This window comes from Balaenoptera acutorostrata, chromosome 20 (assembly GCF_949987535.1).
Source record: "Balaenoptera acutorostrata chromosome 20, mBalAcu1.1, whole genome shotgun sequence".
Classification (NCBI taxonomy): domain Eukaryota; kingdom Metazoa; phylum Chordata; class Mammalia; order Artiodactyla; family Balaenopteridae; genus Balaenoptera; species Balaenoptera acutorostrata.
The window spans coordinates 962,777-982,386 of NC_080083.1; the positions used below are offsets into that span (position 1 = coordinate 962,777).

At 62.5% G+C, this 19,610-nt stretch overlaps 1 protein-coding gene across 5 annotated transcripts in view; it reads left to right on the forward strand.

The window, feature by feature from the left end:
* RAI1 (retinoic acid induced 1) overlaps positions 1–19,610 on the forward strand; it is a 106,954-nt gene that overhangs the window by 22,978 nt on the left and 64,366 nt on the right. For 2 of the 5 annotated variants that reach the window (XM_057536430.1, XM_057536427.1), the window contains exon 2: positions 12,339–12,476. The exons of 1 other annotated variant lie outside the window; for it this stretch is intronic. The gene's annotated coding sequence lies outside the window, so the exon portion shown is untranslated. Of the gene's footprint in view, positions 1–10,853; positions 10,894–10,957; positions 11,147–12,338; positions 12,477–19,610 lie in introns of those variants that run through there. 2 more of the 5 variants (XM_057536429.1, XM_057536428.1) reach the window with 2 other exon arrangements.

Sequence of the window (19,610 nt, forward strand, 5' to 3'; positions counted from 1 at the left end):
GCCCCGGTCAGAACTGGTGGCCGCAGTGAGGGCGACTCAGAGGCCAGCTTCTCACTGAGAAACAGCCACTGACTCCGGGGGGAGCCGCTCTACTGACACGCACACGCGTGCGCGCACACGGAATGACGCACACAGACGCGGCCAGAGACTCACTTCCCGCTGCTGCTGTGGGGACTTTTCCTCCTGGCTTAGGCGGTGTCCCATCCCCCACCCCAGAGCTGGGCTCTGCCCAGAGACCCCCCTCTCTCCTGGCCCCGCGGAGGAGGCCTGCCCAGCGCCCTTGGTGCAGGGGATGGGCCTTCCGCTGGAGGCCTCGCTGGTCCCGCGGCGGGCGGGCGAGGCAGGCCTGAGCCCTGTGACTGGCACAAGCTGCTCTGCCCGCTCCTCGGCCCCCTGCCTACTGAGTCCTTGCCCTCCTCACTGCAGAGGTGGGGAGACAGAAAAGGAAGTGGGAAGAGCCGCATCGGGCACCCCGGGCACACCTCCCTCACACCCTGCCTCCTTTGTGACAGACAGCCCCTGCGGAAGCCCGTGCATCCTATGGCTGGGGACCTTCAGGGCTATCTTCTCCAGAGGCCCAGAGAGGGCAAGGGTCTTGCCCAAGGTCACACAGCAACTCCACAGCACAACTGACCAGACTTACTCCAGAGCTCTCCTGGGGGCCCCACGTGTGCGTCGGAGGGGGTGTGGAGGGGGAGTGGGTGGGAGGCAGAGCTGGGTTTACATGGAGCCTCCCCTCTTACCCTCCCCTGCTCCCTTCTCTTCCTCCAACGGGTTTGTTTGGAGAATGACTCACAGGAATGCAGCAAAATCCTGATGGATGAGAAGGCAGGGCCGCAGTACCCGGAAAACCTCTCCGGGGAGGCGGGACTGAGCCGTGGGGCCAGGGAGGCTGGCAATCTGGGGAGCCCTGCATGCAGAGGGGGAGACCGAGGCCCTGGGAGAACTCCGGGCTCTGCCCACTGTGGAGCCTGCTGTCGTCAGCGTGAATGCGAACACACGCACGTGCGGGCCTGACAGCAGCGGCACATCTGGGCTCCAGCCCTCCCACCTCTTCTCTGTACCTGACCTCCCCCCCACCCCCCAGGGCTGTCCTGGGTTTTCCATCGCTGTGTCTCCTGCCAGCGCACAGTAGGTGGTTGGCAAGTGTGGGCACTGAGCGTGACCCCAGCCGGACCCTTCGAGGCGCGCGCGCGCGTTACAGTAGAGCCCTCAGGGCGGGGCCGTTCACTCAGCCCCTTAACGCAGCTTCCTGCCTTCTATGTGCCCTACTGTGTGCTGGGTGCAGCCAGGGCCAGGGGAGGCTGGGAGGGAGAGGGTGCCCCCTAGCTCTGTCAGAGGGGGAGGTGGGGGGGCACCCGAGGGGGCACGTGAGGTGGGGTCCCTTAGCAGGTGTGGGACCACAGCGAGAGCAGGCACCGTCTGCAGCAGCTGCTAGGGTGGTGGGAGCTCCAGGGCCTGGGGAGGGGCCGGGCTGTAGCTGGGATTGGGCGGGGTCGGCTGGGCCTTTGCGGGAGCCTCACCGCCTGCTGACGTCCTGCGGCTGTGCGGCATGGATGACCAGATCCGAGTTTTCAGAACTCCCCTGGCAGGGTTTGGAGAGGCACCGTGTGCCTTGCACCTCGCATGCCCACAGGCAGAGGGGCGGCCAGTTCACAACGACGGCTCTGTAGGCGCGTGGGTTTTGCATGTGCTCCTTTACATTGCTTGTTCTATTGGAAACAACCCAAATATTCACTGAACTGCAACTCAGTGCTAGGTGCGAGCTGCCATTTTAGTGGAGAAGATGGGACAGAAAGAATGTCAGGTGATGTGTCCTGAAGGAGAAGAAGAAGAAAGCCGAACTACAGGGAGTGGTGGGGAAAGTTGAGCCTAGCAGAAGCGTGTTCCAGGTGAGAGGAACAGCTGGTGCAAAGGCCCTGGGGCAGGACCATGCTTGATGGAGGCCAGCGTGCCTAGAGCAGAGGGAGCGAAGGGGAGGGTGGGAGGAGGTGAGGCAGCAGAGGTCCGATTGCACGGGACTGTGGGCCGAGGTGTAAGTGTGGTTGTAGCTCGGGTGAGGTGGGAGCCACGGAGGGTTCTGAGGGCGGGCGGGCGGGATATGATCTGACTTGGGTTTCAGCAGGCTGTCTAGGCTGCCAGAGGGCTGAAGGGGGCCAGGGTGGGCACAGGGAGGCCGGGAAGAGGTGCTGCCCTGGCCCCTAAAGACGGAGAGCAGATGAGCGGTTGACAGGAGCTGTGGTGTGGGGGAGACTGGGGTGACTGCTCATGGGTACTGGTTTCTTTCTGATGAAAATGTTCTGGAAATAAATAGTGGTGATGGTTGCACAACTCTGTGCATATACCAGAAACTGCTTTAAAAGGGTGAATTTTATAGTATGTGAACTGTATCTTAATTTTTTAAAATTTAGAGCACACCAGGATTTCTAACCAAAACTGATGTACGTAGAGAAGATTGGAAGGAAGTGTTAGTGGTAACTGTCCCAGGGCAAGGGGGACTTTGGCTTTTTTTCCTTTCTACTTTTGTATACGTTCCAACTTCTAAAATTAAAAGTAGGAATTTTCCTCTGAAGGTTAAGTGCTTTGTGATGGGGGGGGGGTAGGGAATCGATTGGAGGGCTGGGCCCCTTTCTCCAGCCCGTTTCAGATGCCGTCTGTGGGTCTGCGGGCTTTCACGTGGCAGCTCTGGCCCCCAGCTCTGACCTTCTGGAATTCCGTGCCTGCTCACGTGTTCTCCGTCAAGTCACAGGACCAGAGATCCCCGCGGCCCTCCCCCGGCCTGCGTGGCGCCCCCACCCGGAGACCCCCTTTGTCTGCTTGCACGCCGTCAGCCACAGGCCGCTCACCACCTCCCCAGGCGGCAGGCTCGTTCCATTCCTGGGCAGCTCTTGCCTGTGAGCAAGTTCTTCCTTATATGGAGGCGAAAGCTGTCTTCCTGTTGCTTCTACTCCTCCTCACCTCCCTCTCTGAGCCCTAGTTTCTGGGTGTGTGGCATGGGGCTCCCGGCGCCTCCTTGCCCTGCACTTGGCTGCTGGGAGGCTGTGGAGGGATCTGGGGATTAGCAGCCCAGGGCGGTGTCGGTGGCCGTGCGGTTCTGGGACGAAGCGGGGCTGGGCCTCTGCCCCAGGAGCACGGCTGAGTAGGGTGACCACATGCAGCGTTCAGACCATCGCCGTGGAACTGGAATTTGATACTCATCCCAGAGGCTGAAAACTCAGCTCTCTTCATAGACCAGAAGGGAATAATCATCCTCAGAGATAAAGCAGGCAAATCCCACAGTGACTTCCACGTGCTAATTTCCATTAATCAACACCCCCTTTTAAAGATGAAAAAACCGAGTCTGAGAAATGCAATGGGAAGCCGCTGAGTGAGTCTGTTGCCACAGGTCCCGGGAGCGTGTGGACCGTGTAGGAAGCTGACCAGCAATCGGCCTCCCCCCTCCACCCAAAGCGCAGGGGAGCCGCTGGAAACGCTGCTAGTCGTGGCTGGTTGGACTTGGCTCTCGGCCCTGTCAGCTTGTCCAGTGAAGGGTCCTCACATCTGTTTTGGTCCTAGGTTTGGGAGGAGTCTCCTGGTCGCACACTGTGAGCTTTTTGCTAACGTCAGGGAGAGAGCTATTACAGCCTAGAAGGCTGCTGTCCAGCCCGTGTCTGCCCCACTCCCATCCCCCGCCACTGTCACCCACAAGCAGGAGCAGACGCTTATCCCTCTTCTCAGCTGCGGAAACCGGGCCCAGAGAGGGTGTGGAGCTGCCCAGGGACACACAGCCGGGATATGGCAGAGCTGGACTTGCTCTGGGGGCAGGTGGGGGCCTGCCTTTCCCGGTTCAGGGTGTCTGGGAGTGTGGTGACCTCAGCTCCCACTGACTCTCCTGGAGAGCCCAGCAGGGCGTCTGAAGCCAGGGTTGGACCCCTTTCTTCCACACGTGTGCCGGGTGGGCTGCGCTGGGCTGGGGCCGGGGCGTAACAGGTGCATGAGAGCGGCCCCTCGAGAAGCTCTGGGGACAGCGCGGCGGTTCGGGCTGGACCTGAAGTCACCCAGGCCTGTGCCTTGCTCTTCTGCTCCCCCAGCCCCAGTTTCCGTGTCTCTGAGGTGGGCTGAAGACACCTACCTCCAAGGCTGCTGGGACGGTTCCCCGGGGAGCGCTTGGCGGAGTTGGCGCCATCTCCACCCGCCACCCCTGCCCCCACCCGTCACCCGGCTTCCACCGGGGGATTTGGGATGGAGCCAGACTAGGAGGAGGAGCCCAAGGACAGAGATCCCCTCCCCTCCCCTCCCCTCCCCTTCCCCTCCCCTCCCCTCCCCTTCCCCTCCCCTCCCCTCCCCCTCCCCCATCCTCACACACTCACACTCACGCAGCTCCCCAAACGGCCCCCGCCCACACCCGCCAGCAGTTTCTCCTCCATCCTTCCAGAGGACATTCTCTGCAGATCCAGGAGGCCCTGAATTCAGGCTTTTGATGTGAACGTCCCTGGGATGCACCTGCCCCTGGAGAAACTGGGCCCGGGCCTCCCTCATCTTGCAGCTGGGGCAGGGGACTGGGTCCCCCTTAGCAAGGGCATGCCACAAGCAGCCTGGGGCCGGGCGGGACAAGGTCAGGCGGACTCGGGTCCTCAGGTGCCGGGGGCCGTGGGCCAGGAGAGTCCCTGGGGGCCGCATCCCTGGAGCCACCAAGTCGGGGGAGGGCAGAGGCCCCAGGAGCTCTGAGCGGAGCTGGGAAGGGGCTGGAGGGGTCACGTGAGCCACCAGAGGTAGGGGCACGACGAGCGCGGGGGGTCGGGCGATGACTTGGAGGCAGGTGTGGGTGTGTGTGGCGCTGTCACAGAGGAGTCTCTGCGTGCCCTCACCCTGTGCCCCGCGCACATGCATACACGCCCTGTGTGCACCTCCTCGCCTGCATATCAGAGCACGTGTGTGTCTAATCAGGGGAGTGTGTGTGTGCACGTCCTGACCGCCTCCATCTGCTGTGTGAAGTGGGGGGAGTTTGGGGGAGGGAGCAACGCTCGCCCTCTTGCTGGGCTCCCTCCCAGGCGGGCAGAGGAAGCCACTGGGGCCCAAGGAGGGGCCGTGAGGAAGTGGAGGGCTGTCTGTTGTCGCTCCCATTCTCTGATGCCTAGGGAGCCCCTGGGCCTGGGCCGGAGGGGCCATGTGGCCCAGCGAGAAGGGGCAGGGGGCAGGGACAGTCTGCGTGTGCACACGTGTGTGTGCTGGTACCTGTGTGTGTCTTTACATGTCTGTTTGCCTGTGTCGGGGGCTGTGCCTTGGGGCCTGGCTGCGTGTGTGCGTCCAGCCTCCCCAGTCACCGCAGGCCTGAGGCCTCTGTGTGGGCCACTGCGGGCTTGATGGTGCTTCTTACCTGGGGGGTGAGTGGCCCTGAACTGGGCCTTTTCCCTTCTTCCTACGTGGTCCCCAGAGGAACACGTCCACAGGATGGTCACCACAGTAGGCCTCTGCCAGCATCAGGGTTGAGGCTGGGGCGGGGTCAGAGGTCAGCCTGTGGCTAGAGACTACGGCTGGGGTCAGAAGTCCATCCCCGGCAGAGGGTGGGGGTCGGTCTGTGGCTGGGGCCAGGGGTTCATCCGCGTTGGTGCCGTGGACCGGTTAGGCCTCAGCCACACTGCGGCCCCCAGCCCCTCGGTGGGCCCTGCTGGGCACCAAGCAGGCATGTGGCTGCCAGGAGCCGCTCCCAGGGCCAAGTCAGGATCCCAGCCAGGCCAGAAGTGCCGGGAGTGGGTGGCCTTGGTCATAGCCAGGAACCAAGGTGTGCCCTCCGGTCCCAGGACCTTTCCAGAGAATGCGGAGCGGGAGAGACACCGGGAGACCCCTGCCCACCCTCTCCTCCAGGCTCCCTTCTTCCCTCCACTCTGCTCCCATCTCTCACCCTCCTTCCTTCCTCTGTCCTTCATCTGCACTTCCCGTCCGTCCATCTGTCTTCCTTCCCTCTTCTTTTCCCCCCACTGATCCGCTCTCCGAATCTGGGGCCTTGCAGTCTCCAAGCTCAGGGACAGAATCCAGCATCTTCAGGTGCGCTGGGACGCTGAGAGAGGAAGGTGATGGCGGGGGCAGGGCGGTGGGGCTGCACTGGCCTGGATCCCCCAGCAGAGGGAGGCTTCGGAGGCTACTGGCAGGGTGAGTGTGTGAGAGAGAGAAAGCTTGGGACCTCCAGGCCAGGTCCCACACCCAGGGAAGAGGGTCCCCTAGCAGGTGGGTGTGCCCTGTCTGAGTACCAAGTTATGTGACCTCGTCTGGTGGCCTCCCACCAGTCTAGAAAGGAAGGATGGACAGACAGATGGCAGAGATCAAAGGTCGTACAGATCAAAGGCAGGGGGAAGAAGGACTGGTCTTGGCCTGACATTCAGCAGGCACGGTGAGCGGACCCCAGCGCAGGCAGCCCCAGGGCCACAGGCCAGCCCCGGGCAGGAGAGATGGGCGCCACGCAGCCCTGCTCCTGCCCTGACTCTGGCAGAACCTAAATGGGGAGACCCCGCACCTTCCTGCAACCCCTCCTGCCGGCCCCTGGGATGCGGGGGAGATGAACAGACTGAAAATGTGCCCCAAACTTAAGGGAACTTGGGTATTTATACTCCTGATCCCCTCCCCCGCCCCCAGCGAAAACGTCAAGTTCTTTGCCCTGAGTCCACATTGTGGCCCAGCTCTCAGGACGTGCTGGGCGTGAGAGGGTTTGGGGAGAAAAAGGAGGCGGGCGGGAGCCGTTTGCTGTCCACGTTGGCCCACGAGGGCAGGGTGCGGGTCTGCCTTGTCCTCTGCTGTCTCCCCGGTGCCCTGACAACACCTGGCACCCGGTGGGCACTCCAGAAACGTTGGGCCAAGGAGGGATCTGTGGGGCGGGCTTGCCTGCTGGTCTGTGAGGTGGACAGGAGCCGCGGGGAGGGAGGTACACGGGCCTCGGCTGCTGACCTGGACCCACAGGTGCATAAAAAGGGGAAACTGAGGCTCGGAGTGGACGCAACTTGTCAGGTCACCGGAGCTGACCCAGGCGGGCACGGCTCCTGGCACATCTGCTAACAGTGGAGGCATCTGAGCTGACAGAGTGGGCGTGAAGGTCACAGACCTGTCACAGGGGCAGGAGGATTGCCCTCCCGCTGGGGGAGCCCGCCCCACGCGCCCACCTGGCTGCCCGCAGCGGCTAATCCTGTCAGCCCTGCCTCCAAAATAAACCCAGAACTGGACACCCTCTCGGCTCTCCCTGGTCCCCGTCCTGGCCAGGCCACCTCCCTGGCCTCCCTGCTCCTGCCCTGGCCTCACCCCTGTGAGGACCCGTGGAGGTCCCTGGCCTCCTTGGCTCAGAGCGCTGCAGGGACACCTCATCTCGTGCCCCGCGAGAGCTGCAGGCCTTACAGACGGGCACAAGGGCCCGTGGGTGGCTCCTGTCCCTTCTCTGTCCCTGTTTCCTCCCACGTGCCCCATTGCACCTCCACTCCGGCCGCCGGCCTCTGGGCCTCCTCCGCCCTTGCCGTCCCCTCTGTCTGCACAGCTCTACCCCCGGTAGCTGCCTGCCTCACCGCCTTCGTGTTTCAGGTCTGTTCTCACCTGTTTCAAGTGCCAGTTCCCTGGCCAGCGACAGGAAAACAGCATCCCTGCCCCGGGTACTCCCGGCCCCCTCCCCAGCTTCATTTATTTGTCACAGCACACCTCCCCTAAATGTCACAGACCACGGAACTCGCTCACTCATGCAGTTTCTTGACAGTGTCCTGACGAGGAAGAAGGGGAGCTTTGTCTTGTTCCTTGTTCTGAATCCTCACGTGCAAGATTGAGTTACTGGAACATAGAACGGTCCTGGAACATAATAGGTGCTCAGTAAATATGGGCCAAGCAGTTGGGTGACGGTGGGCCAGTCAGCCATCTGGACCTCAGGGACCCTGTCTCTGAAATGGGGAGGGTGGCCGAGATGAGGGAAAGATGGAAACTTGAAATTGCTGGTGCACCTCTGACCCCAGGCCTGCGCCCCTGCAGGCCAGATACCTGGTGCTGCGTCCTCTCCTCGGCGAGCTGCAGCCCCCCTGAGGCCAGGAGGCCTGGGGGTCACCAGAGCAGGGCTGAGCTTGAACGAGACTTCTGGGTCTCGGTAGCACCCGCCTGGCCTGGTGTCTGGAGTGCACATGCCTTTTCTCCGCCTCTCGTGCCCACCAGGGTGGCGCCTGGCTCACCCCTTCCCTGATGGCCTGTCAGTGAGCCCAACATCTGGCAGCCCCGCTGACCGCATTGCCCGCCTGGGGTCCCTGTTTATTATTTCACCCAGGACAGCATTTGGACACAGGCTTTGCAGGAAGGCGGCTTTGCAGACAGTGCTGGGCGAGTGAAGGGCTGCCAGTCCAAGCCCTGGCTCTCTGACTGCAGCCACGCCTCCCCAGGAAGCAGCGGCCCTTTGAGACCGTGAACACCCCAACCTGGCCCACGGGACTCTCCCGCCAGCCACGCGAGGGCATCCCCTCTCCCCGCCGAGCCTGGTGCAGGACTCACGTGGTGGGCCACGGACTCAGACCCCTGGCCGGAGCAGGGAGCTAGCCAGCCAGGCAGCTGGCTCAGTGTGGACAGAAGACCCGCCGTGTGCTGGGCACGGCCGCCACAGTCCCATGAACCCTGCTAGTAGGGTCTGATGGGACAGGCAAGGGGCTGGGGGCTGTGCAGACCTAAGCCTGAATCTTGATGCTGTCACTTCATTCATTCCTTTGCTAAGTGCATACTGAGTGCCTGCTCTGGAAACTTACAGTCAGGTGGGGATCAGCTTGTCCTGCTGTGTGTTCTTGACAAGTCCTCTGATGGCTCTGAGCCTGGCTTCTCTCAGAGACTGGCAGATCCCTTCCATGAGGGGCTGTCCTCACCACTTTCCATGACAACACTGGTGGAAGGACCCTGGCCAGGTAGGGGGTCTGTGTCCTTTTTGGCAGGTGTGAATCTGGACCCTCAGCCCACGCCCTTGTCCTCCTTTGGGATGAGCCATGGCTCACCATCTCATTCCTCCAGACTCTTAGGACGCGTGCTCGGAATCCAGAATCCATGAAGGGCCCTAGAGTGACCTTGGATGAGTCATACCATCTGTCCTTGCCCCGCTGTTTTCTATCCCCTCCCATTGTTCTCCAGAGGGGCCCTGGGTTCAAAGAGAAAGCCCCGGGCTGGGTCAGGCTCACTCACTCAGTCACCAAATACTTACTGAATGTGTGCCAAGCACCATTCCAGGCACGGAGGATACACCAGTGAGCAAACAAAAATTCCTACAAAATACATATGTCAGTGAACTGTATGGTACATTAGAAGGTGGGGAAGAGCATTGCAGGCAGAAGGACCAGCAAGTGCAAAGGCCCTGAGGTGAGAATGTGCCTGGTGAATTCAAGGAACCGCAAGGAGACAGTGGTGAGGGGCAGGGGGAGCTGACCGTGTGGGAGCTTTGGCCACCGTGAGGACGTTTTCTTCTGATCACTCCGCAACCAGGAAGGGGAGGGATCCTGTGCCTGCCCCCCAGGGGAAGGGGGCATCCACTACCATCCGCATTCTCCCCCCCGCCACGTAGCCCGTGGGTGGCTGGAGGAGGTGGCTGAGTCAGAATGTGGCAGGGACGGTCTGAGGCTGTGGGTCAGGTGGCACTGAGGCTGGGTCGGGGGTCCCAGCAGGGATTGGGACTCTCTTGTCTAATGGTGCACACAGTGGGCCACTCCTGGCTCGCTGAGCGGCCTCAGGACTGAGTGACCCTGGTTCCCAGGCCAGATAATCGAAGATGGAGATTAAGCAGTCTGCATTTTAGAGATGGGGGGGTGGGGCTAGAGCCCAGAGCGGGGAGAGGCTGCTCAGGGCCTGCTGGTGGGATCAGGTACCTGCAGTTGGCATCTCTGTTTTTGGTGCGTCCTTCCCAGGTGAGTCCGGGGTCAGCCTAGAGGGTCCATTTCTGGGAGCAAAAAGGGCCGCTCTGTGCCCCAGGCGGCGGCACTCAGGACTGGGCAGGCTGTAAGATGTTCCAGGCCAGTGGCTCCCAAGCCTGGCTGTGAGATGCTGATTCCCAGGCAGAGGGAACAGCCTATGAAGAGGCTCTGGGCACTTGGGTTGATGAGGTCTGGGCTAGAGCCCAGGAACCTGTTTTTTTTCATCCCCAGTTGACACCTTACAAATGGCAGGTTTGGGAGTGACTGTTCTGGTCACTGGGGTCCTAATGGCCCCTGTGCCACCAGGACCTGGGGGCAGAGCAATCCTTCATAAACCCCCTCTCGAATGCCCCCATCCCCAGCCCAGAGAAGGCTGGGCTGAGGAGGCCCTCCAGCAGTGGTGTGATGTGCTGCTGGCCACTGCCCTCACCAGGTCTCAGGGAAGGCCAGGGAGGGCGGGGAGAAGGCAGGGGTGGGTGTAGGATGTATGCATCCGTTAGTGGGGGCGTTAGTAGGCGGGGACAGGGGTCCCCTGAATCACTGAAAAGCAAAGCCCGAGTGTGACAGGTCGTGGGGTGCACTCCTCCCTCCTGCCAGACAGAGAGGGGCCTGAGGGAAGGCAAGGTGCCGGCCGAGGAGAATGGCACGGACAGACTGGCGAGCAGGAGAAAGTGGAGAGAGCCAGCTCTGACGCATCAGGGTGATCCCTGGCGCGATAATCGGGCGGACGGACGATAGGCCGGACACGTGTATGGATAGAAGGTGGGTGGATGGAGAGAGGATGGATGAATGAATGAATGGCTGCGTGGGCGGTGCGCTGCCGGGCGAGGGGCGGGCTGCCGAGCGCTCAATCACGGCCCCGGGGCGCGGCGCCCGCCTGCTACGCTCACCCCCGCCCCCCACCTTGGCCCCGCCCGGGGCGCGTAGTTCCGCGTCCCTGGGGCTCTGGGGCCATTCCGGCGGCGGCCCCGGGGCTGGAGCGAGGAGGGGCCGCCCCTCGGCCGCGGGGGAACCGGAGGTACGGTCCCGCCTCGAGGCCCCGGACCCGCTCTTCTTTGTCTGGGCCTGGTCCTCCGCCGTCTCCGGACCGCGACCCGCCTCTGCGGGCAGCCCTCGCCGCGCGCTTCTGGGCTGCTCCCGGATCTCCGAGCCTTGGGTCCCCGCTAACCCCCAGCCCGTAGGCGTCTTCTCGGCCCGGTCGGGTCCTCCAAACCCGGTGCCTCTAGGACCGCGGGGCTGGCCAGGGCCAGGATCTCCAAACTGCGTCTCTGGTGCGGACGGGGGTGTGGGTTGGGGGCGGGATGCGGGCCCCCGGGTCTCCGCCTTCTCTCCTCCGCCACCACTCGTCTCGCTTCGCCCTGACCCCAGCGCGGCCTGTTCGTGCCTCAAGCGCCTCTTCTGCGGCGGTGCGGTCCCCGACGCCACGCGGACCCCCCCACCTCCTCACAAGCCAGGCCTCGGCCCCGCACGCAGAACACTGCCCCGCCAGCCCCACACAAGGCCGCCTGCGGGCGCACCCCCGCCCTGCACGGGCCCACCACCCCTACAACCGCAGGCCCACGCAAACAAGCCCCCACGGAGACACGACACCCCTGAGACACACTCGGGCCCACGCAGACAAGCCCATAAACACACAACCTCACGCAGACACGGCCCACACAGGCGCAGTCCCGCACCCCTCGATAAACAATCGCACACAAACAACCCCACGCAGGCACCGCATCACTCCGTGCCCCTGAGACCCAGAAGCACATTCACAAGCTCGCCGCAGGCCCCCAAGCCCCGTGATAGTCACACGGAAGACAGACCAGAAACACACAGCCACACTGATACACACACGGGCCCAAGCGCGCAGCCAGGAGCTCATCCACGGGCTCGTAAGTCACTGGGAAAATATTAAAGCGTTCCCTCCCTCCCCTTCCATGTCTGACGTGCGCGCGCGCGCACGCGCGCACGAAGACACTCACCCCCCACACACCCCACCCCCCCCGCCCGGTCTCTAAGCGCCTCGGAGCCTCCTAGCCGTTGACCCCGAGCCCCTGCGGTGAGAGCCGCGGGAGCGTCTCCCCGGCGCCCCCTCCTCCCGCTCCCTTCACCAGCTCCTGCTCCTCCCCCGCCTCCTCCTTCCCTGCCCCCTCCGCCTCCTCCCCTCCCCCGCGTCTGGGGCGCGGGCTGCGCGCAGCCAAGCCCCCTCATCGCGCGCCCCTCCCCGCGCGCGCCCCGCGCCCGCATCGCGCTCGCCGAGTGGATGCGGCCACTGGGCTGTCTCTACCTCCTGCCCCCGGTGGCCCGTGAATAATGGCTACTGAGGGCGCTCGCAGGGTTTGCTGAGAAGGAAACGCGGGGCGCTAGAGGCGCGGCGCGCGCGGGAGCGCGAGGGAGAAAGGAGCGAGCCCCGGGCCGCCGCTCGCGGCGGGCGGAGAGAAAGGAACCGTGCGAGCGCTCACATTTTTTTCTCCCAAGGATCTCATCCGGCCGCCGCGTTCTGGAAGAAACGAGGGGAGAGCGCGCGCGAGCTGAGGAGGAGGAGAGGCGGCGCGGGGAAGGGAGGCGGCGAGACGCGCAGCGCCGGCGCCCGGGAGACCCAGGAGGAACCCGCAGGTATTGTTGGCGGCGGAGCTTTGTGTCTTCGGGGGGCCGATCCGGGCGCGAGGGCTCCCGGGGCTGCCGGCGGGGGTCGCCGCCCGCCCCCGGCACCCCTCCCGCCGCGCCGCGATCTTGGCTAGAGTTGCAGATCTGCCTGTTTGGGGTTTTCCACACCGGTTGAGGAAATCGGTCTCAGAAGGAATTTCTTTTTTCTTTTTTTTGGCCGCAGTTTGGTTGTGCTGGGGATTCTTCCCTCCCCTTTTCTCCACCATACATAGGTGAGGGGTCTTGGCGACAGTGCCACTGGCCTAAGGCTGGGGTCTGAGATGGCGGGGCTGGTGGCCGCGGACGGGAGGGGAGGGACGCGGGGAAGGAAGGAGTTTGCTCAAGTTCGCAATCTGCGCCCGGGAGCTGGTCAGGCGGGGAGGGGTGTCTGCGCGCCCCGTCCTACTCCGGGCCACCGGTGGGAAACTTCCCGAGAGCGCAGCCTCCCGGGGGACTCGGCGCCCCCGACGCCTCGGGCGCTTCCTCCGGCCGCCGCGGCCCCTCCTCGCAGCCCGCGAGCGCGGAGGTCGCGCTCTCCCCGCCCCCGCCTTCCTCCTCCCCCGGCGGCTTCCGGATCTGGACAGAGAGAGAGGAGCTGCTCTAAACACTTCCCCTGGAGACCCCTCCCCACTGGCCGCGATAGCTCCCCTGCCCTGCACCGCCGCCTCGCGCGCGCCCCAGCGGCCAGGTTGACAATGAAATCTCGCGCCTGTGCGGTTGCGGGGGGAGGCGGGGGGGGGGGCGTCGAAGCTCGGTCTCTCCCGGGGGCTGCTGACCCTGGCCAGGGAAAGGGGGAGGGGGACTCCTTAGGGGGAGGGGCTTGTTTGGGTTAGAGATGTTGACGTCGGATGGGTCGGGCGGGGTGGGGTGCGCAGTGGAGGCCCGAGGCTTGGGTTCGGGCCCGGGTCGTGGGTTCCAGCCTCTCTCGGGCTTGGTGATTGGCTGGTGACTCCAGGCACGTCGAGGCCCCCCCCCAGCCTCCTCCCCTCCTGTACAATGCGGGCTTCAGAGGTGATCCCGAGGGTGATGTGTGTGTGTGTGACGGAGTGTGTGTCTCCTGCGATCCACAGCAGACGGTGCTCCTTGACCCGGAGATCCGGACCCTCGCCCCTCCCCTAGGGACTGGGGGAGGGGAGAAGAGGGGTGGGAACTTCTCCTTTCCCGCCTGGGCCCTTCGAAGGGAGCGCTGGCCCGGAGAATTTCTGGGGACCGCAGTCCTGAAGGGGGGCTCGACTCAAAGTGGCGGCCGCAGGGTCAGCTAAGCGCTCGGATTCCTTTGCTCCTTGGGGGCGGAGGGGAGGGGTGAAAGGGGTCGGGGCTAGTTGGAATGGGAGTGGGGGTGAAGGAGAGTCCGTGGAAATCTGCCTTCGTTGGGTTCCAGGCAGCGGCGCAGGGCGCTAAGGGGGGCTCTCCCCTTTTTCTCCCGAGGGTTGGGCCCAGCAACCCGGTCAGGTGAAGGAAATCCTTCTACTTAAGGAGGGGTTCCTGCGGGAGGGGGGCAGCTGTTCTGTGGCTCTGTCCAGGCGTGGGAAGAGTTAATCCTCCCGGGAAAGCTGTCAGCCCCAACCCGGCAGGCCGCAGTGTGGACCTTTGACGTGCTGTGCTCCCACCTGGTGGGGTGGTGGGACCCAGGGGAGGTGGGAATCTGAGCCCAGAGAAGGTGCCCGCAGCCAGATAGCAGCTGTGTGGCCTCAAGGGAAAAGGGGTTATGCGTACTGCCTTGGGGCTATTGCCGTGGACGTGGGGTGGACGCGTTCCCCCAGTCCCCATTCCCCGCCGTTAAGCGTGGGTTTCTGACCCATAGGCTAGACTGTGAAGCCCTGGCAGCTGAGGGCAGGCCTGCCGAGGCTGCAGGAAGGCAGGACCTGGCAGGATGGATTTCTGCTCACCCGAGGGCCAGATACAGCACAGGCCCCTGGTGTAGATCCTGGGCGGGGGGGGGGGGGGGGGGGGCGCGTCTTCCCTCCCCCACTGGTTTCCCTTTCCTGTAAGTGAGAGCCCAGCCTGGCCATGATGAGCAGTGGGCTTTGGCTGATGGACACAGGGGTGAATGCATCAGTAATGAATGAATGAATAGATGAATGGTAGGGGAAAGTTTCTCAATTGGAGGCATTCAGTCCTTGTTTTATTTTTAAACGATATTTTCAATGTATATATTTTAAAATATGGTTAATAGAAAAACGTGAAAAATAGAGAAAAATAAAACAGGTTACAGACAACCTCGGTGAGTTGTGAGAGTGTTAATATCTTGTTGTCTTTCTCCACAGTCTTCTTGACTTGGTGGTTGGTTTGTTTTTTAGAGACTTGTCGGCATTCTCTATGTTCAGACGTATATCCTGCTCTCTTCGTTGGCGCTAACGGGAGCCTTTTCCTGTTTTGTAACCAACTCTTCATAAACACCGCAGTTAATGTCTTCAGGCTTTTCCAGTTGGGTGGATGCACCACCATTTACTTAATATTCCCCTTTTGTTCCACGTTCTGGATGCCCCTGATGAATGAGGTAGTGGATTTATTTGTGTGGAGAGCTTTTTTTGACGTTTAGAATGATTTCCTCAAAATGACGCTGCTCGCACCTGCAGCGGGAGAAACGGGCTCCTCGTTTTTTTCCTGATAAGTGGAGCACTCTTCTCCTTCCTCCCCACTATCTAGAACCTTCTCTCAGAGCCGAAAGAGCCTTGGCAATGAATCACCTGTCTGACCTCCTTCCTTTGACAGAGGAGGAAACGTGAGCCCAGAGAGGGAAGTGAATTCCAAGGTCACACAGCAGCCGCTGGGCCTTGTAGCAGCCAAGAATGGGCTACTGATCTGCCTTTTGGTTTCCGCATCTGGGAAGAGTCCCTAGGGGTCTTTTAGGCTGACCTTGGCCATTTCACAGATGGGGGCACGGAGACCACAAGAGAGGAGAAGCACCTGGCTGGCCTGTCGTGTTGGCAGCTGGAGCACCAGACAGCCTCCTCAGCCGTGTGTGTCATGCACACTGGCTGTGGCCACGAAGTCCACGGCACCTGGGGCCACCCAAGGTACCAGCCTGCCATTGGCCAGCCGTGGATTCCCTATTGCCTCTCCACACGGCTCCCCCTTCCTCCTTGCCATCCCATTTTCCAGGAGGAAAAGCTGAGGATCCAAAGCAGGTGCAGAGAGGCGGTGGGACTGCAGATGTCAGAGGACCCCAGTGGTCATGCCCCTTCCCCCAGGCCTCCGTTTACCTGTCTGGAGACCTAGCTCTGGGTCTTTTCAGTGGCTGGGAGTGAGTATTGGCACAGACAGCCACTGCGGGGCAGTGGGGAAGGACCAGCGACATCTCACCCACTCCCTCTGGCTCAGCTTGACCCCAGGAGGCCCCTGGGGAGGAAAGGGAAAGAGGGAGGGGAAGGAGGAGAGAGGGAAGGAAGGATGGGAGCAAAGGCGCACGGAGAAAAAGAAAGGGATTAGAAAGGGGTAGAGGCAGAAAATGGGGAAGGAAAGGACCTGTTTAAAGTGAAAAAAGGAGAGAGGAAGCCCCCGGCCCCCAGCCTCATTGGGCACCCAGAGGAGCGGCTGGGGGCATGGCTCCCAGTGCGGGCGGGGGCGGGGCTGGCCAGAGCTGCATGGCCCGGAAAGGCTGGACCTTGGGGTGGGCTCGCTCAGGGCAGGGTGGAACAGCTGTTCAGGGGGCTCTGGGGATCGGGAGGATCCAGACCAGGTGGGCAGCAGGGAGGCAAGACCTGGGTGGTGGCTTCTCTGTTCGTGGGTCCCTGTGGGGCCGGTGGCAGGGCACCCTCAGGTCAGAGGTCAGGGCCGGGGTGCATGCGGGGGCGAGGCGACTGTGGCTCGGACTCCCCACTGCAGGACAGGGGCCTTCTGTCCCCGCTCTGCGCAGCCCTCCCATGAGTGTGGGTATTTGGGCCTTTCTGTGGTGTCTCTGGGCTTGGACGCCTTCCTGTGTGCCTGCGTGTGTATATGTCTGTGTGTCTGATCCTGTTTGTGTATTCTCGGGGGTCGGCGTGCCTGCCAGCCTGGGTGTGTGTACCCATGTCTGCCTCGGGCCGTTTGTACATTCTTGGGCATGTGTGCGTGCGTGCATACCTGTGCGTGTGTGTCAATCTGTGTGTGTCCCCATGTGTACCGTGTCTGTGGGCCTCTGATACCATTCGTGCATTTCCAGGGGGAGAGCATGCCCTGGAGCTTGGGCACGTGCGTGTTTATCTGTGTGTGAGCACACACTTTCCTCCTAACAGCCCCAAGAGGGATCCAGGCACCAGGCTTTTGTGCTGCTTTCAAGGTTGCGGCTGGGGGGGTGAAGGGGGGCAGCCTTCGACTGGGAGGGGTAGGTAGGGGGAGGCAAAAGAAAATCTTAAAAGACCGTCTTCCCTCTGGTCTCCAAGGAGATCAGCCTGTGAAATGATCTGCACGTTAATTAAAAACGATTATATCCTGATTGAGCCATTCCTGCTCACATCCCCCAGCCAGGGAGAGGATGGGGCTGAGGCCAGAGATGCAGGATGGGGCGGGGTTCCACTGCAGGGCAGGGCCAGCTCAAGACCCGGCCCCCAGAGTGGAGCGGACCTGGGAGGGGCAGGTGGCGAGGTGTTGGGGGTATGTGCCCACGGTGGATTTGAGCTTCTCCTTTGAGTTTTGAAGACACCCCACTCCCAGGTATGTTCTCTGAGGTCCAAACAGCTCCATCCAGGAGGTGGAGGTTAAGAGCTGCCCTCCCTTGAGCGTGGGCATTTGGGCATTTCTGTGCTGTGCCTTCGTGCTTGGGTGTGTGCCTGGGTGTCGGGCTGGCAGCCATCAGCCCCCATAGATCCCCACTCACGTGCCGGGCGCTGGGCCTGTTCGCACAGATCCTGCGAGTCAGCGTTTGTGGTTCCAGTTCTATAGGGAATCGGCATGCTTGAGGTCACGGAGTCAGAGGTTGGGGACCCAGTCCTCTGATCCCGAGGCCCAGACCCCCTTTCTAGCGCCCACCTGCCCCCAGACTCCCACGATGAGGGCTTCTCCCTCTGCAGGACCCCTGGGAAGCTGGAGTGCCCAAGGGCAAGCCTTGTCATCCCCACAGCGCTCCTGAGGTTGTTCGGTTCTGAGGGCCGAGCTGCATGGGGTGTTAGGGCTGTGGTGTCCATTCATGTGGGGAGCAGCTCCGGGCTGAATCATGCTGTCTTCACCAGCCTGGGCAGGGCCTGCTCCCCTCCCTCCCCCGTGGGACCCGCTGGCCACCGAGTACCCACGCTCCTGGGTCCATTGCCACCAAGACCTTTCTGGAGAAGTCTGGGCCAGGTCACGCTCTGCCTGGCCTGGTTGTCTGGCCCCCAGTCAGCCCCGTAAGCCCTGCAGTCATGGAACAAGTAGCCATAATAACAAGAAGCCAGGAGACCCCCAGCCTGCCTCCCAGAATCAGGTGTTGTCATGGTCTGTAGCTGGGAGGTGCTCGGGCGAACCGGGTCACCTCCCATTTGCGGGGACCCGACTGTCCAGAAGGTGGCCCGAGGCCCTGCCCCTTGCACTGTGCGCGCTCGGCACCGGCCACGAGTGTGGGCCTTTCATGCTTCCTCCAGCCTCAGTTTCCCCTTTGTGCTGTGGGGAGCATAGCTTTTTCCTGACTGGACTGTCGGGAAGGTAAGGAAAATCAGGTCAAGTTTGTTCAAGCGCCGGGTTGCATCCGGATGCACAGAGAGGCTCGTTAAGCGTTTGCCTGCGCGTCTGTCCAGCGAGGGCACCTGTGCGTTGCCACGGTGGGGGCCCTGGGTTTGCTGGCTTCTGGGAGGGACATGCGCTGTTACTCCTTCAGTGCTTCTGGGGGACAGTCTGGGGTTGAGGTGGCTGTTGTCTCGGTAGGAGCCTCCAGGGGACTAAGAAGTTCACTTGGCCCACCTGAAACTCCATTATCAAAGGTGGAGTGTCTGGAAAAAGGCAGGGGATGTTCCTGCTGGACCAGGTCCCACATTCTTAGGGGGAGCTCGACCCAGGGGAGGGTTCTGGGGCCAGAAATGGTGTCATGAGGAGCTAGAGGCGTCGATGGGACCAGAAAGGCCCTCTATCCATTCCCAAGGGCAGTGCTGGGAGAGAGAGGGGCAGATGTTGGCTTCTCCCACAAAAAGCCCTTCGCGCTGAAGCAGGCAGAGACCCTGCCCGCCCGGGCCTGCAGGATGCCACCTTCCAGGAGCACCTTGACCCACGCAGTATCGGCCTTCTTGCCTTTCCCAGGGCCGGAGATGCCTCCTCTCTCCTCCCACAGTGTCCTGCTTACACAGGCGTGTGGCCCAGGAGGAGTGACCCGGCATGGGCTCGTGTCTGCACAGCGCAGGGGCCTCCAACCTGCAGGCCCCGCAGGGCCAGCAGGCAAATCTACCGAGGGTGGGAGGGTCCGCTTGGTCCTCGTGGGGGGCAGCAGCTCAGCTCTGCCGGGTGGCATTTGGGGATGCAGCCCAGGTGCCGTTACCCACCTTCTTAGGAACTGGTACTCAGGTGTTTACGTGTCATCTTCTGGTTTGGGTATGTTGTCACCTAATCCGGCAACTCACCTGTGGCCAGACTGAGACCCCAGGCCGCAGTTTGCAGCCTCCTGGCTAAGTGGCTGTTCCTCAGGGGTCACTGTAACCACCCTCTGTGTCCAGCCTTGAACCTCAGTCTGCCAGCCTCATGCACGTCCGCACCGTCCCTGGCCCTGTTCGCTGTCTTGGAGGTGAGGCTGTGGGAGCAGAGGGCACGCCCGGGGCTGCCGGGACCCACCCGAGCGCCAGCCTGCCCCGTCCCCCTGTGTGCACAGCCAGGCGGGGCGGGCATCTGATGGGCACCGGGGTCATAGGTCAGGCTCAGCTCCTTCAGACGTTTGCTGACAGCACCCTAGCCCTGTCCCAGGGGAGTCAGGGTGGGCCTCCCAGGGGAAGAAGGGCACGGGCACACCTTACAGCAAGCCTGGAGGCGGGAGAGAACCTGCAGGGCTCTGGAGGTCAGACGGTGGGAGCAGGAGAGGCAGAGGCAGGGCTGGAGGCTGAATGGAGTCTGGGCCTTGACTGCTGTGAAGGCAGCGGGAAAGGAAGGGTGCTCCGGGCGGGGAGCGTGGCTGGAGCAAAGGCTTGGAGGTGGGAGCACTGGGGCTGACGAGGGAGAAGTGGGACGACC